Below are 14,091 nucleotides of genomic sequence, written 5' to 3' on the forward strand. Positions count from 1 at the left end.
ATGGAAACGCTGTTAAGGAATAATACACCACAGCACGGGTAAATTTATTCGGCCGTCACTGGACTATTGACGGTTCTATGCATGCAAATAAAACATGCCGCAATATGCTGACTAGCCGGTGATATACGATTTAAGCACACGTATAAAGCCTGCCAGGAGTATCAACTATTAGCTCGACGTAATTTTTCATCTCGTCTAACAAGTAATATTGGGATTGATCCAGATATTACTGGATTCACGATACTAGTGAAACCTGCTGAGATATTTCGAAAAACCGTCACCGGATGCGAAAATGGAAGGAACTCAGATTTCACATGTTTCGACCGCGTTTGTTAATCCACTTTATTGTTAGGACCATTCTCAAGTAGCTCAAAGAGCACTTTTAGTATCACAAATATATTGACAAATTTTCTTTGAAAATAGGAAATTTGTAGCCTCCCCATACGGTAAGTAGAGTTGTTCTCTTATTGTTTTTTATCACTCTTACCGTTCTACGTTTCATCGCTTAATTACTCGGTTGGGCTTTGAACGCATAAAACTGAGAGCAAAGTAATATATTCTGATTGATCTCATTTGAAATTAGGGATACAACACGTCAAATAGAACATTATATGAAATGGATTGCTAGTATCATTTTTTTCTTCTTAGATGGCACTAGCGTTCCTAGGGGAACTTCGATTTCTCAACGTAGTATTACATGCGTCATTTTCAATTAGTACTTTGTTGAAATTTCCATGTCAAATAACACGCCCTGATTGTATTCAGAGTGGTAAGCTCGTGTTTTCAACTTGGTTCAACTAGTAATAAATTAATCCCAGAAGAACCTGCTCAGATTCCAACGCAGATTTTCAAATGTTTGTGTGAGGGGTTGCATGAACATTGTCAGCCCTGCTACTCAAACCGTTCGGATAATAGTTCTGTGATTCTCATTATATTGCGTGGAGATTGTAGGCAATGCAAAGATACCATCATCTCATGCCAGCCAAACATCCGACACGTGGCCCTTTTGTTAAACTTCGTGATGAATAATTTAGAATAAATTGGCACAGTGAGCGATCTCCACTGAAAGCGTAATTTAGAACTTTATAAGACAAATAGCCCATCCAAATCTATCAAATTAGGGTATAATTGTTCTATGAACTTGTGGCATTCCCTAAGTATCTTAGGTTATGAGGTTGTGGCATTGAAAATTAGCCGTTTATGTATGTATAATGACAATTTTGGAAACAATTCTAGTTCACTCACCTTTTTTATTTGGCGTTCCGGACACTCCACTGGTTATGGCAGATATTCACTACGTCGGACAGAAATTCACTACAAGAGCTTCTCTTCAATTCGCTACCACTCGCAATTGAGGTTTGCGAGCAAACCACAAAATGTAAGACAGTAGCTGGATGATCATTTGCTTTTATACGTGCTTCCATCCACAAACTACAGATGCTGCATTATGAACGATAGATAACGGCTTATCAATGTACAAACTTTTCAAATCTATGGAGGCGACATTTTTTGCTTCATACGCTGTAGGCGTAGGTAATTTTCTACGGTGTCCATATCATGCAGATACTAGTTCGTCGTACGTATAAATCATTACAATTAGTGATCTGTTGTTAATGTCCCGAAAATATATGGAGTACGAGTAACAAGATAAAACATCTTACGATAGTCCATCTACCAAGCCACCAATAGAATATTACGCTTATTTACATTCAAGAAAAAGATAACGAATCTGATATTGTTGAAAAAGGATCGTCTAAAAAGGTTTGTCCATGCACAACAAAGATCGTATCTGTTCTGATTCTTGAAACTGCCTAATTTATGTTTTTACTAAGTCGTGAAAAGTTTCTGTTGACAAATTCAGCTTTTTTTTCTCGCATTAGGATGACTAATTGACAAACTCTCTTGTAGATTATACATATTTTCTGGAGTTTAAGACCCATTCCAGCGTGACTAAAAACTGTTTTTTTCTCGTTTTCATGTATTAATCACGTGGTTTCCAAATAGTAAACGATGTCAAAGTAAAATTGAGAAAATTTCCTACAAGAAACAAAAATCACCCAAGGGGAGAGTAAAGGATATCGGGATTTTCGAAAAAAAAATTTGATGCCAAATGTCTTAAAATTGCATGAAACGTCGAGATCTAGTTTCATCTAAAAAAAAATTTGTAAAAAATCGACACTCTGGGAGTACGAAATCGACACAACTTTCGGAGTACGAAACAAAAAGTATGGTTTTGGGTGCCAATAAAAATAGTTATCTCGATTTTTCATTCGGAACTTGCAGCGAAATGTTTCTTTGAACGATAATATACCCTTTGCCAAATATTAGCTGATTCGAACTTCATTTATTAGTGTCACAGACGTATAAAATTGAGTTTTTTTTTGAAAAACGAAAGATCACCGAAAATCGGGGGTTTAAAAAAAAATGTTACTGCCAAAAGTTTTAAAATAGCATTACTCGTCGAAATTTACTGTTAACTGGAAAAAAAAATGTAAAACAAATTTTGTTTTGCACTTGGTCGTTTTTCTGTCTGAAAAATCGTTTTTTACAAAAAAAAATTTCGAGGTAACTGAAAATCTCGATGTGTAATGCAATTTTAAGACATTTGGCATAAAAAAACAAAAAAATGGAAACCCCGATTTCCGGTGATTTTTTGGTTTTCAAAAACCTCAAATTTTATTGTCTGGAACACTAATTAATGAAGCTCGAATGAGATAATATTTTGTATAGGGTATATTATCGTGCAAATCAACATTTCGTAACAAGTTCCGAATGAAAAATTGAGATAATTATTTTTATTGGTACTTAAAACCATATGGTTCGTCTCGTACTTCGAAAAAAAAAGTCCCAGAGTGTCGATTTTTGATAAAAAAAATTTTTCGAGATGACACTAATTCTCGACGTTTCATGCAATTTTGAGACATTTGTTATCAATTTTTTTTCCAAAACCCCGATTTCCTTGGGTGATTTTTCGATTTTCAAAAAACTCAAACTTTGACCGCTTTGCGCCACTCTCCCTTAAGTCCGATTGAGCTGATATTTGGCATAGGGTGTTTTTTCGAGGTGGTAAACATTTTATATAGGGTAACTTTTTGAAATTTTAGGGTAAATTTTTCCCATATATTCATTGGCACCTTATTCCTGAACCTTCCAAACGATGTTACAGTATTCCAAAATGGGCCTTACATAACAGTACGGCTGAAAAGTTTATAAGGTAACACAGTGAAACCATTTTTTTTTTGCAAACTTCAATTTCATTATTCAACATAATTGCCTTCGAGGGCGATACAGCGATTATAGCGCTCTTGCAACTTTTCGATACATTTTTTTTAGTACTCTTTCGGTTTTTCCTCAAAATAGGCCTCAGTTTCGGTAATCACTTCATCATCGGTCTTAAATTTCTTGCCAGCGAGCCTTCTTTTCAGGTCTGCGATGGACGCGGAAGCAATTCGGAGACCAATTCATGCAATTTGTAAGACTTCATTGATTTATGATTTTTCCATTTTTTTAACAATAACAAAAGTTGCTTCTCTCTCAATGCTGTAGCTCAGGAACCAATCGACCGATTGCTGTCAAATTTTGACACGTATCCATTGATGGTGCTTTGTGATAGTCAAGTGAATTTTTGCAAGAGGCGCCATCTAGACGTCAACCTTATGAACGTTTCAGCCGAACTGTTATGTGATATATAAAAGCTGTATTGTGAATGGTTCCTGGAGGTTATGTGAAAAGCGTTTGACAAAACTTAACACACTATTTGCCTTATTGATTACAGAATAATAGTTTTCTATGAATGTTATTTCTAAGACGCATTACAATATTTGGTACATGATTTTTTCTGCAAAATGTTATGGAGTTACATTGCAAGCAACCAACATTTAAATTCCAAATTGAAATTTTATTTATATTCTACCACACATAACTTCTATTCAGTTTATTGAAACATCATTCTTCAACCAATCCATCGAAAAATTCTCATTGGAACTGAAACAATTAGGGGAAATATGGGAAATTTGGATCCCCCAAGCAAATCGCCTAATATTTCCAAACTAATACGGACTGGATGAAACAAAAAACACATTGTACACTCAGCTACAGCTACAGCGAAATGGTTTCAACGCAGACCATCAAGGACGGATTTTCTTTGACTAAGCATTGAAGTGTTTGAAAATGCTCGAAAAACAGTGAAAAGAGCCATGCAGAATTCGAAATGGTTTCAATGCAATTTTTTCTGGTCTGGAATGTGGCCAAGACACCTGGTATCGATCCCAGAACACTGTTACTGATTGTAATATTATCTTGTATTACTTTACATGAACATAAGTATGTTTTTTTTTTCGATGAAACACACACATCACCCCACAGACGGTCCAAATCATCCCGCATTACATTTCAATGTCCAAAAATCATCTCTTTTATTTCATGATATATTTGATAATTTGAAGCTTGATATAATGATTCAACATTATTGATTGAGAGAAAACAAGCGTAGCTAAGTGTATAATGTACAACAAAAATATTAGGCGATTTGCTTGAGGGTCCAAATTTCCCCACATTTCCCGTAACTGTTTTAGTTCCAATCAAAATCTTTCGATGGATTGGTTGAAGAATGATGTGTCAATAAACTGAATAGAACTAATGTGTGCTAGAATATAAATCAAATTTCAGTTTGGAATTTAAATGCTAGTTGCTTGCAATGTAACTCCATAACATTTTGCAGAAAAAATCATGTACCAAATATTGTAATACGTCTTGGAAATTACATTCATAGAAAACTACAACTCTGTAATCAATAAGACAAATAGTGTGTTTTGTTTTGTCAAACGCTTTTCACATGACTTCCAGGAACCATACACAATAAAGCTTTTATATTTCACATAACAGTTCGGCTGAAAAGTTCATAAGGTTGACGTCTAGATGGCGCCTCTTGCAAATATCTACTTGACTATCACATAGCACCATCTTTCAATGGATGCGTGTCAAAATTTGATAGCAATCGGTCGATTGGTTCGTGAGTTACAGCATTGCGAGTGAAGCAACTTTTGTTATTGTTAAAAAAATGGAAAAATCACAAACCAATGAAAACGATGGCAAAATTGCATGAATTGCATTCCGCATTCACCGTATTCTTCAGATCTGGCCCCCAGCGACTATTTTCTGTTCGCAGACCTGAAGAGAAGGCGCGCTGGCAAGAAATTAAAGACAGATGATGAAGTGATTACCGAAACTGAGGCCTATTTGAAGGAAAACCCGAAAGAGTACTATAAAAATGGTATCAAGTTGCAAGATCGCTATAATCGCTGTATCGCCCTCGAAGGCAATTATGTTGAATAATAAAATTGAAGTTTAGTTTCAATTAGTTTCACTGTGTTACCTTATAAACTTTTCAGCCTTTTCAGCTTTTCACTCGACTGTATCTAACTATCGTGGAATAGCTGCTTAAAGGCAGTATTCTAGTCTAGAAATTTGAAAAACAAAAATTTTTCTTTGCTTCAGATTTCTGAAGTTTAGGCATTCAAGAATACACATTAGAAAAGACTTTTCGAAATTCCTATTATTTATCGCGTTAGAGCCATTTTAGTGATGCGGTATATAACCTGGTACGGCCATAAAAATAATCTTCAAACGCGTTTCTCTCGAAACTAGTTTTTTTTCAAACTGGCGATATCTCAAGTTCTACTGAACCGATTCATGTCGAATTTATATGAATACAATCTGCATACATCTCTCCATTGCATGAACCACTGAAATGTATTTTTATTTATTTCACTATTTTGAAAAAATCGGGAAACGTAAGATAACACGTTTTTATTTACGAATATTTTTTCTCGTTAAATTTTTGTTTTATTGCTAAAGGATAGATAAACAAATAATAGTATAATGGATACTGAAAATATTGTTTGTCTCATTTTTATGGAGTTCATAAAAATGTACGAAATTCGCGTCTCTACACTAGAATACCCCCTTAAGTTCTACGTCGAAGCTTCTTGAGCTAATTATTCTCGAAAAAATGGTTCAAAGTTTCAGCCACTGCATTTCGGTGGAGCAGCATGATTTCATGCCCAAGCGTTCGAGAATACGAATTTGGGACAGTTCACCTCGTTCATCATCCGTGAAGTTGAAAAGGCCATCAAGTAGATGATATCTATACAGATCTCTCAACAGCATTTGACAAAATGAATCGCGATATTTCTTTGGCTGAATATGACAGGTTAGGCGTACATTACGTTCAACTTGCTTAGCTTTCTTCTCATTTGACTGGTCGAAGAATGTCTGTCATAAGTAGGGACTATGTTTCTTCTTCCTTCCTCGTGACATCTATTGTTCATCATGACAGCCATCTAGAGCCATTCCTATTTCTGCTATGTATGAATGACGTCAACTACTTTCTGAAAAGCCTTAAGTAGTCGTACGCCGACGACTTGAAGCTGTATTAGTGCGATACGGAAACCAAGCGATGCTTTCTTTCCACAGCAACAATTGGAAACTATAGCTGACCCCATAATACCCGATAATTCCATTCGACAGACGACGTGCTTTGGTTTAACACTTTTGACGCCCCGTCACCCAGATATGGGTGACACTTTCCTCGTTCAAATTGAATAGGATTTTTAGAAGGAATTTGATAGAATAGGCATCTAAATGTAACTATAGGATATGAAGATTTGATCGATTTCTCTACATCAGGAGCCGATCTGGCGTAGTGGTAACATCCATACCTCTCACGCTGAAGATCAATTCAATTCTCACTCCCAACATTCTTCCAAAATTGGAAGTAAAAAGTGACGAACCAGCCAAAAGTGTTGAAAGTCACTATAATACAGATATAAAAAAATAAAAATAAAAACAAAAAGATTTCTCTACATCGACTCTCTCTTCTGGTCATAACTTAGCTGCAAATACATTCCCAGTTGTATTTGACAATGTGGAAGATAGGTCAGAACCTCATCTATCGGATTGTATAGCGAACTGTATTCAGGCGTGGGAACCTCCTACTGGTGTTTATCGAGAAAAACGTGTCGCCTACGTGATATCAAAAGCTCGAGTTTATATTCCGCTTCTCCAACGAATTCAAAGATGCATAAATATTCTGCTGTGCACATACTACTAGCCACATCGAAGGTATTCAACGGAAGTTTACTACTGGACGTGAGACGTAACTTCGTGGTGGTATGCTTCATTGGTAGAAATACCATCTGGCCTGATTTAGCAGAACATGTCCTGGTATTGAAATGCTTTTGGAGCGTCCTGATTTATTTTTCATATACTAGCATTTGTCCTGATTTTTATAAGAAATTCAATTTTGTTTACGAATCATTCAAAAAAATGTATTTTGGTTTCAGTGAAAACTTTATTATTGATGACTGAAATCTGGCAAGCGTGTAAAGAGTGATAGTTGCAACTTCCACAACATCCTCCATCTGTTTTCATTCAGATTTTCCTTTTCACAGGGTTGATTTTGTATTTCATCTCGACATTCCAAGTTAATTTTTAAATATATAAGCAGAAGTGTCATTTTACCGACGAATTGCGCCGGAAGTACCTTTGTCTCAATGAAAGATGTAATGTAACCAAGTGATACATATGTGATTTATAAGTGTTGGTGGTCAATAGCGTTATGTGCATTTTGTCATTTTGTTGAAACAGTAGTTTGGACTCCACAATGAATCATTGCGCGTAAATCTGATTTGGAAAAGCTGTGGATATGCGAAACATTGCAAGACTATTCAATTGAAATCCACTTCCAAATCCATGCTTAATTATGTGGTGAAAAAATCACACCGCTTAGAAGATTTGGGCTGCAGAAGAAGCTCTCGCGTTTCATACATCATAAAAGCTTCAAATCCATGGATTGTCTCCGGCAATATCGCGCATGAATGTCGCTCAAGAATGTCCTGTGCTCGTACAGAACATAAGCCATCATCTCAGGAGTGCCAAAATGCATTGATCGCTTAGAAATATGTTAAATAAATCAATATGGCTTTTCTGGCGGAGGGTGGGGGTGCGACACCGTCTCTTCCGCCCTGGGGGTGCAAATAAACTCTTCCGCCCCAGGTGCGAAAGCTTCACACGACGCCACTGGATGTGAGTATTTTGGTCTCATGAAGTGCAAACCACATAACACGAACAAATTACGGATTTATTGAACCCAAAGGCGGAGAATGTGCCGTATTTTCAACAGATGCTTCGGTAAGTTTGACTTCAATGTTTCGCGTTGCAATGTTAAGAGTTTTTTTTCGTAGAGTTTTTAATTGATATATATAGAGTATGTTGTGCTCCCGTGACCGAGTGATTAGCGTCACACCTAGCATGCCGGGGGTTCGGGTTCGATTCCCGTTCTGGTTGAGGGAATTTTTCGTCAAAGAAATTTCCTCCGATTTGCACTGTGGTCACACGTATTCTAGAGTTTACCACTCAGAATGCGTTCAAGGCGTCTCAACTGAGTACTATTAAAAATAACGCAAGTAATATCTCGTTGAGACGGCGAAGTTTTTCTAGGAATTGCCATTTAAGAAAAAGAAGTGTATTGTTAGCCCGCCATGCACCGAATTCCCTTATCGGAGTTGTCGGAGTTAGAATGGACCGGGATGCTGCGCGTGAAGCAATACAAAATTGTTTATAGCACTTAGGTAGGAACAGATGAAACACTGAAGAATAGTCGAAGTAAGTAGAAGAGAAGAATAATTTGAGTAAGCGTTTTATAGAAAGAAAAGGATCTATACAGTGTATTGAGTGGGAAACTATAGTTGGACGAAACATCAAAGTGAAAGAAAGTTGAAATCTATAGTGGACTGAAAAGGATTAAAGTTGAAGCATTCAAGAACTATGATAGGAGCTTGGAATTTAAATTAAAATAAGTTGAAAGGTGAAATGAAACATATATACTGAAATTTATAATTTAAGGAGCTAGAAAAGTTTATTTTACCGTGATAGAAAATTGTTCGGTTTACGGGTTATAAGACCAAAAAATGTAAGCGCAATTTATAATCCTAATTTATTTATTCATTGAAAATAAAACTATTTACAGTTTTGTGGTGTTACGAACAAAACTGCTGCAAAAATATGTACCGGAAATCCGAACATGTATGTTGAAATTTTTGTGTTATAGGGGTGTATAATAAAATTAATAATAGTAAAACTTCCGCGTGCATTTTGCATTAACATCAATTTCTCCATAATTTTGATCAATTTATTTATAGAAAGGCTAGCTGACCCGGCAAACTTCGTCCCGCCCAAAATGGATTTTTGTATCCAATACTTTCAAACATTCACGTTTTCTTACTAAGCGAACGATCATGGGTCTAATTGCAGAACTGTTCATTGATTGATCATCTAATCTACCCACATTTCCCGTTCAAGATTTTTCAACCACTTGCAAATAACATGTTTCTCCGTTACTTGGAATAAATGTTTGATACAGAAAATATGATAAATAGAATAAAGACAGTCCTAAATCGGACAATACCTTTCTCGAGTTTTGTTCTTATCAACACATTCAGTGATCCATTTTCATTTATATAGATAGAAGAAGATATCGGAGTGCGTTTTATCACATTAAAACAAATCAATTGTCATGTTTGGTTGAAATATGTGTATTATTTTTACGGAGCCTCCTCTGCATTTCGGAGAAGGGGGCGGGGGGAGGTTGTCATCAAATCATAGAAACATTTCTCATTTTCAAAAACCTTCACATGCCAAATTTGGCTCCATTTGATTGATTAGTTTTCAAGTTATGCAGAAATTTGTGTTTCATTTGTATGGTAGCCTCCCCTTAGAGAGGAGGGTGGAATGTCGAACCACCAGAGAAACGTTTATCGATTCCTAAAACCTCTATATGCTAAGTTTAATTAAAATTTTTGATTAGTTCTCGAGTTGTTCAGCACCCTACCACTCCTTCTCTTTAGAGAGGAGAAATGAGTGTCAAATCACAATAAAAATATTTCTTGCTCCCTAAAACCTCCACATGCCAAATTTGGTTCCATTTGTTTCATTAGTTCTCGAGTTATTCAGAAATTTATGTTTCATTTCTATGACAGCCCCCCTTAGAGAGGTGGGAGGAGTGTTGAGCCATCATAGAAATGTTTTTTGTCCCTAGAACCTTCACATGCCAAATTCGGCTTCATTTGCATGATTAGTTTTCGAGTTAGGCAGAAATTTGTTTTTAATTTGTATGGCAGGCCCCCTTTAGAGAGGGGGAGGAGTGTCTAACCACCATAGAAACATTTATTGCACCCTATAATCCCATATGCTTAATTTGGTTTCATTTGCTTGATTAATTCTCATGTAATGCAGAAATTTGTGTTTCATTTGTATGGCAGCCCCCCCTTGGAGAGGGGGGAGGGGTCTCAACCTATCATGAAAACCTTCCCCGGCCCCAAAACATATACCATACATACCTACATATCAATTTTCATGTCGATCGATTCAGTAGTTTCCGAGTCCATAAGAATCAGACAGACAGAAAGGCAGACAGACATCACTCCATTTTTATATATATATAGATATATTATGCTGGTACCAAAGCAATTCTTACTTCTAAGTTTAGTTCCCGATTACAAGCTTGGCAAAACTATTGCAAACGTGCTTTAATTGTGCATAGAAGTCTTCCTTCCCTCATTAAATGAACAGTGTTCATGACTGTAAAGAAATATTCCATTGGATCTATTTATATTTGTTCCTTTTTCTGTTCTGTTCATAACTAATCTTTCGGCTATACGTAATTATGCTATACGTACCCCTATAGATACACTTTAATACCTTAAATGGGGGTTCTCGAAATACAAACTCAATTAAATTGAAGCAATCGTCTGGAGTGATGTATCACTCAGTATGCAATGATATTCTGAATATATTTCTACCAATTTCAAACACGCCATTTCATCACTATCTTTATTTTCTTTGTTTTCCAATAGTTACTGCAATTATCTAAAATAAGCTTGGTAGTATAAATTCAATCCCGAGCTGATCATAACAGCTTTGAAAAAGTGTTCTTTGAAACGCCCTTCCCGAATTTATGTATATCATCCGTCGAATTTTGCTGTTTTCGTTCCATCGTCATGATTCATCTTCGTGTTGGCTCGAGCTCAACATTTTACAACATACACTACTTGCAAAATCAAAGATGCAAATCACCACTCTGAAAGCTCATCTGTGTAACTGATTAAATAACACATTTAAACCGAATGACAATATATTTTGCTATTTTCGTGCGATTCTCACGTTCTGGCGTTGATTTTTTCGTTATCTCATTTTTTTCGGTGCTGATTCTGTTTTTGTGTGACGAGATGAATCATTACCTGCATCTCGGTTGTCAACGCTTCGTTTGTGCGGACACAGCCATATGACGCAATCGGAACTATATGCATCGCTATATGGTTTCCGAAGGGATAATAATGCACCTGATATCTGTAACTGAAACAGTTGTCAATCGTTATAGATTGCTTGTCCATAAATGTTCTCGAATGAGTAGTTGGTCGTTCAGTGTTAAAAATTTCACTCCAGAATTGTATTACTAAATAATAATCACAATATTTATAGACGTTAATTTCTCATTGTTGATTAATGACTACACAAGTTATAGGCACTATAATAAAACATGTAGATTTATTTGATACCATTCATTAATTTTTCATGCTTCGATTAGACTCCACAGACACAAGATGACTAATTTGAAATGCTACTAATTTAAAAGGTTGTACGTCCTATTGTGCGACCGACATTGCTCTGAATGAATAAAAGAAAATAATAAATAATAAAAGAAAATTCCATTCCATTCTTTTGACCTTGACTGTAAGTTACTTGAGATGGAGTAACCCATCTGATTTAAATCTGAAACTGAATTATTTTTGGTATCTGATATACAGGAAACGTTGTTTTTCAGTCGTTTTTAGTTAATATGCGACTGAATCGGGCACGTGCCTACGGCCTCAGGATACATTCGAGAAAATATATCTGACACAAGGGAGTATACTTTCTTTCACGATTGCAGTCAGTGTACATTCAATAAAATCTTCGTGAATGGACTTTATTCTGTAAAACAAGTTCTAGGAGTTGAAATTTTAAAGATGCGCTGATGGGAGTATATCTTTTCCAAAGAGAACTAACTTCATAAGAAAAAAACAATTTAAATTTTAATAATCGAGCAACAGCGATAATCTCAACCGATGAATCTTCAATCATATAACCACAAATAATGATAAAAGATAACAAATCGCACTGCGAAAACCTTCTAATATGCTAGCCATAAACATGTGTATTTTGCTTGCAGTACATGAGCAAATGAAGTCGCAAAAGGCGTCTACGACGTCGTTCATTTTGGTTTGAGACACGCCACAGAAAGAACTGAGCGTTAGTTAGACAATGGAGCAAGCTACGATCCTTACCGTAAATTGAGTTAGATTGAATTAGAAGCCATATGACAAATTTAAATGGGTATATTTACACTTGATATGATTATGTGGATTTATGTACGGCGAGATAAGTTCGACGCTGAGAAAATAGAGTCGGTTGTACTAATAAAATTACGACTTAACGACGATAACTTTTGAACTACTAGACCGATTAAGATGATTGATATTTAAAATTAAAGCCAATGAGCTAGACTGCTTTGAAAAAATATTACATTCGCGAAGAAAATGAATTTTGTTTTCGTGATTGTTGATTGTATCTGTTTTTTATAGTTTACAGGGTTTCGGGTCCATTGGCGCCATATTTTTTTATATTTTTTTCTTGAAAGCTGAGGTTTTTTTACATAACATATCCAAAAATCAGAGTTGTGTTCTTTTTTGTTTTTAGGTTATGATTTTTCAAAGTTAACAAGTTTTTAGTCTTCGTTCAATATTTCTTTGCGACTATATTGTATCTATGCAACTATAATCCAATTTATTCGTTAGTGTTGTTTTTGACGTAAAACTACGTCTTTCATTAAGGGTGCCAAATCAGAAAACAGGTCACGTTTTTGTGAAATAAAGTTAACGTTAATAACAACTTTTGCCGCGAACGGATTTTGGCGATTTACATACCAAACGAATTGGAAATTCACTAAGATTTGTTTGATATAGCAAATTACATTGTAAATGGTTCAAATTGACGAAAAGCATGATGATGAAGCATTTCACTTTTCCCATACATTTGTTAAGCTGTGAGCTTTCCTACCCGTGCCGCCTATATCGAGCAACTTATCGGCGAACAACGAAAGGAAATGATTTCAAGTCTCCGTGAACAAAGACAAGAAGAAGATTAAGAACGAAGGGGAATATTTGCCTAGGATATAAAAATTGGATCTCGCTGAGGCAAACTTTTAGTATCGTTCTGTATTCGATTGTTTGGTGGTGCCAGCTATTAACCCATGATAATAAATATAAACATAAATGTATGTTATTTGGATTCACTTGCCAGTAGCGAAATTTTCTCCATAAAGGCTGACAGTTTCGCTTATCTTGTGAATGAGAAAGTAATTTTTGCGAAAAAAAACATATCGTTTTTACATCCATTTTTTATTTAAGGCCGTTCATAAAGCACGGTATCAATTTTTTGGGATTTTATGGCACCCTCTTCTTCGCAGTATATTTCACATACTTTTCTATATAATTTCATGATCTTTGAGCACAAGCAAATTCACTGGGCGTTAGAATAGATCACGTAGTTCAGGGACGGCCCCTCAAATAAAAAAATGCTATAAAGGGTGTGTCACATCAAATTGCATCACGGAAAAAACGCTGTAGAAATTTAATTTTTAGGAATTATATCTTCAGTTTGCGCTTATAATCAGATAAGAGTGTATAGATCACGTTGGCCATGCTTCACTGTCAATTTTTCGAAAATTTGGAAAAATGTCGTCGAACGAAAAGAGCGTCGTGAATTAATCCTGCGCACTCATTTCGAGAATCCGGAGTTGTCACATCGGGACATCGGTAAGATGCTGGGAATCGTCCAATCCACGGTCAGCAGAGTACTAAAACAATACTTCGAGAACCTAACCATCGACCGGAAGGTGAAGAACGGCAAAAATGGATGCTCCGTCAGTGAAAAAGATCACAAGTGTTAATCATCTAGTTAAGCAGTTTAGATGTGATCCGAGAAGTTCGGTCC

At 35.9% G+C, this 14,091-nt stretch overlaps 1 protein-coding gene across 2 annotated transcripts in view; it reads right to left on the minus strand.

The window, feature by feature from the left end:
* The window catches only part of LOC129767272 (synaptic vesicle glycoprotein 2B-like), a 108,201-nt gene that overhangs the window by 78,876 nt on the left and 15,234 nt on the right, over nucleotides 1-14,091 (minus strand). The window contains exon 1 of one of the 2 annotated variants that reach the window (XM_055767978.1): nucleotides 1,246-1,396. The exons of the other annotated variant lie outside the window; for it this stretch is intronic. The gene's annotated coding sequence lies outside the window, so the exon portion shown is untranslated. Of the gene's footprint in view, nucleotides 1-1,245; nucleotides 1,397-14,091 lie in introns of those variants that run through there. 2 annotated transcript variants of the gene reach the window in all.

The sequence above is a fragment of the Toxorhynchites rutilus genome, chromosome 2 (assembly GCF_029784135.1).
Source record: "Toxorhynchites rutilus septentrionalis strain SRP chromosome 2, ASM2978413v1, whole genome shotgun sequence".
NCBI classification, from domain to species: Eukaryota; Metazoa; Arthropoda; class Insecta; order Diptera; family Culicidae; genus Toxorhynchites; species Toxorhynchites rutilus.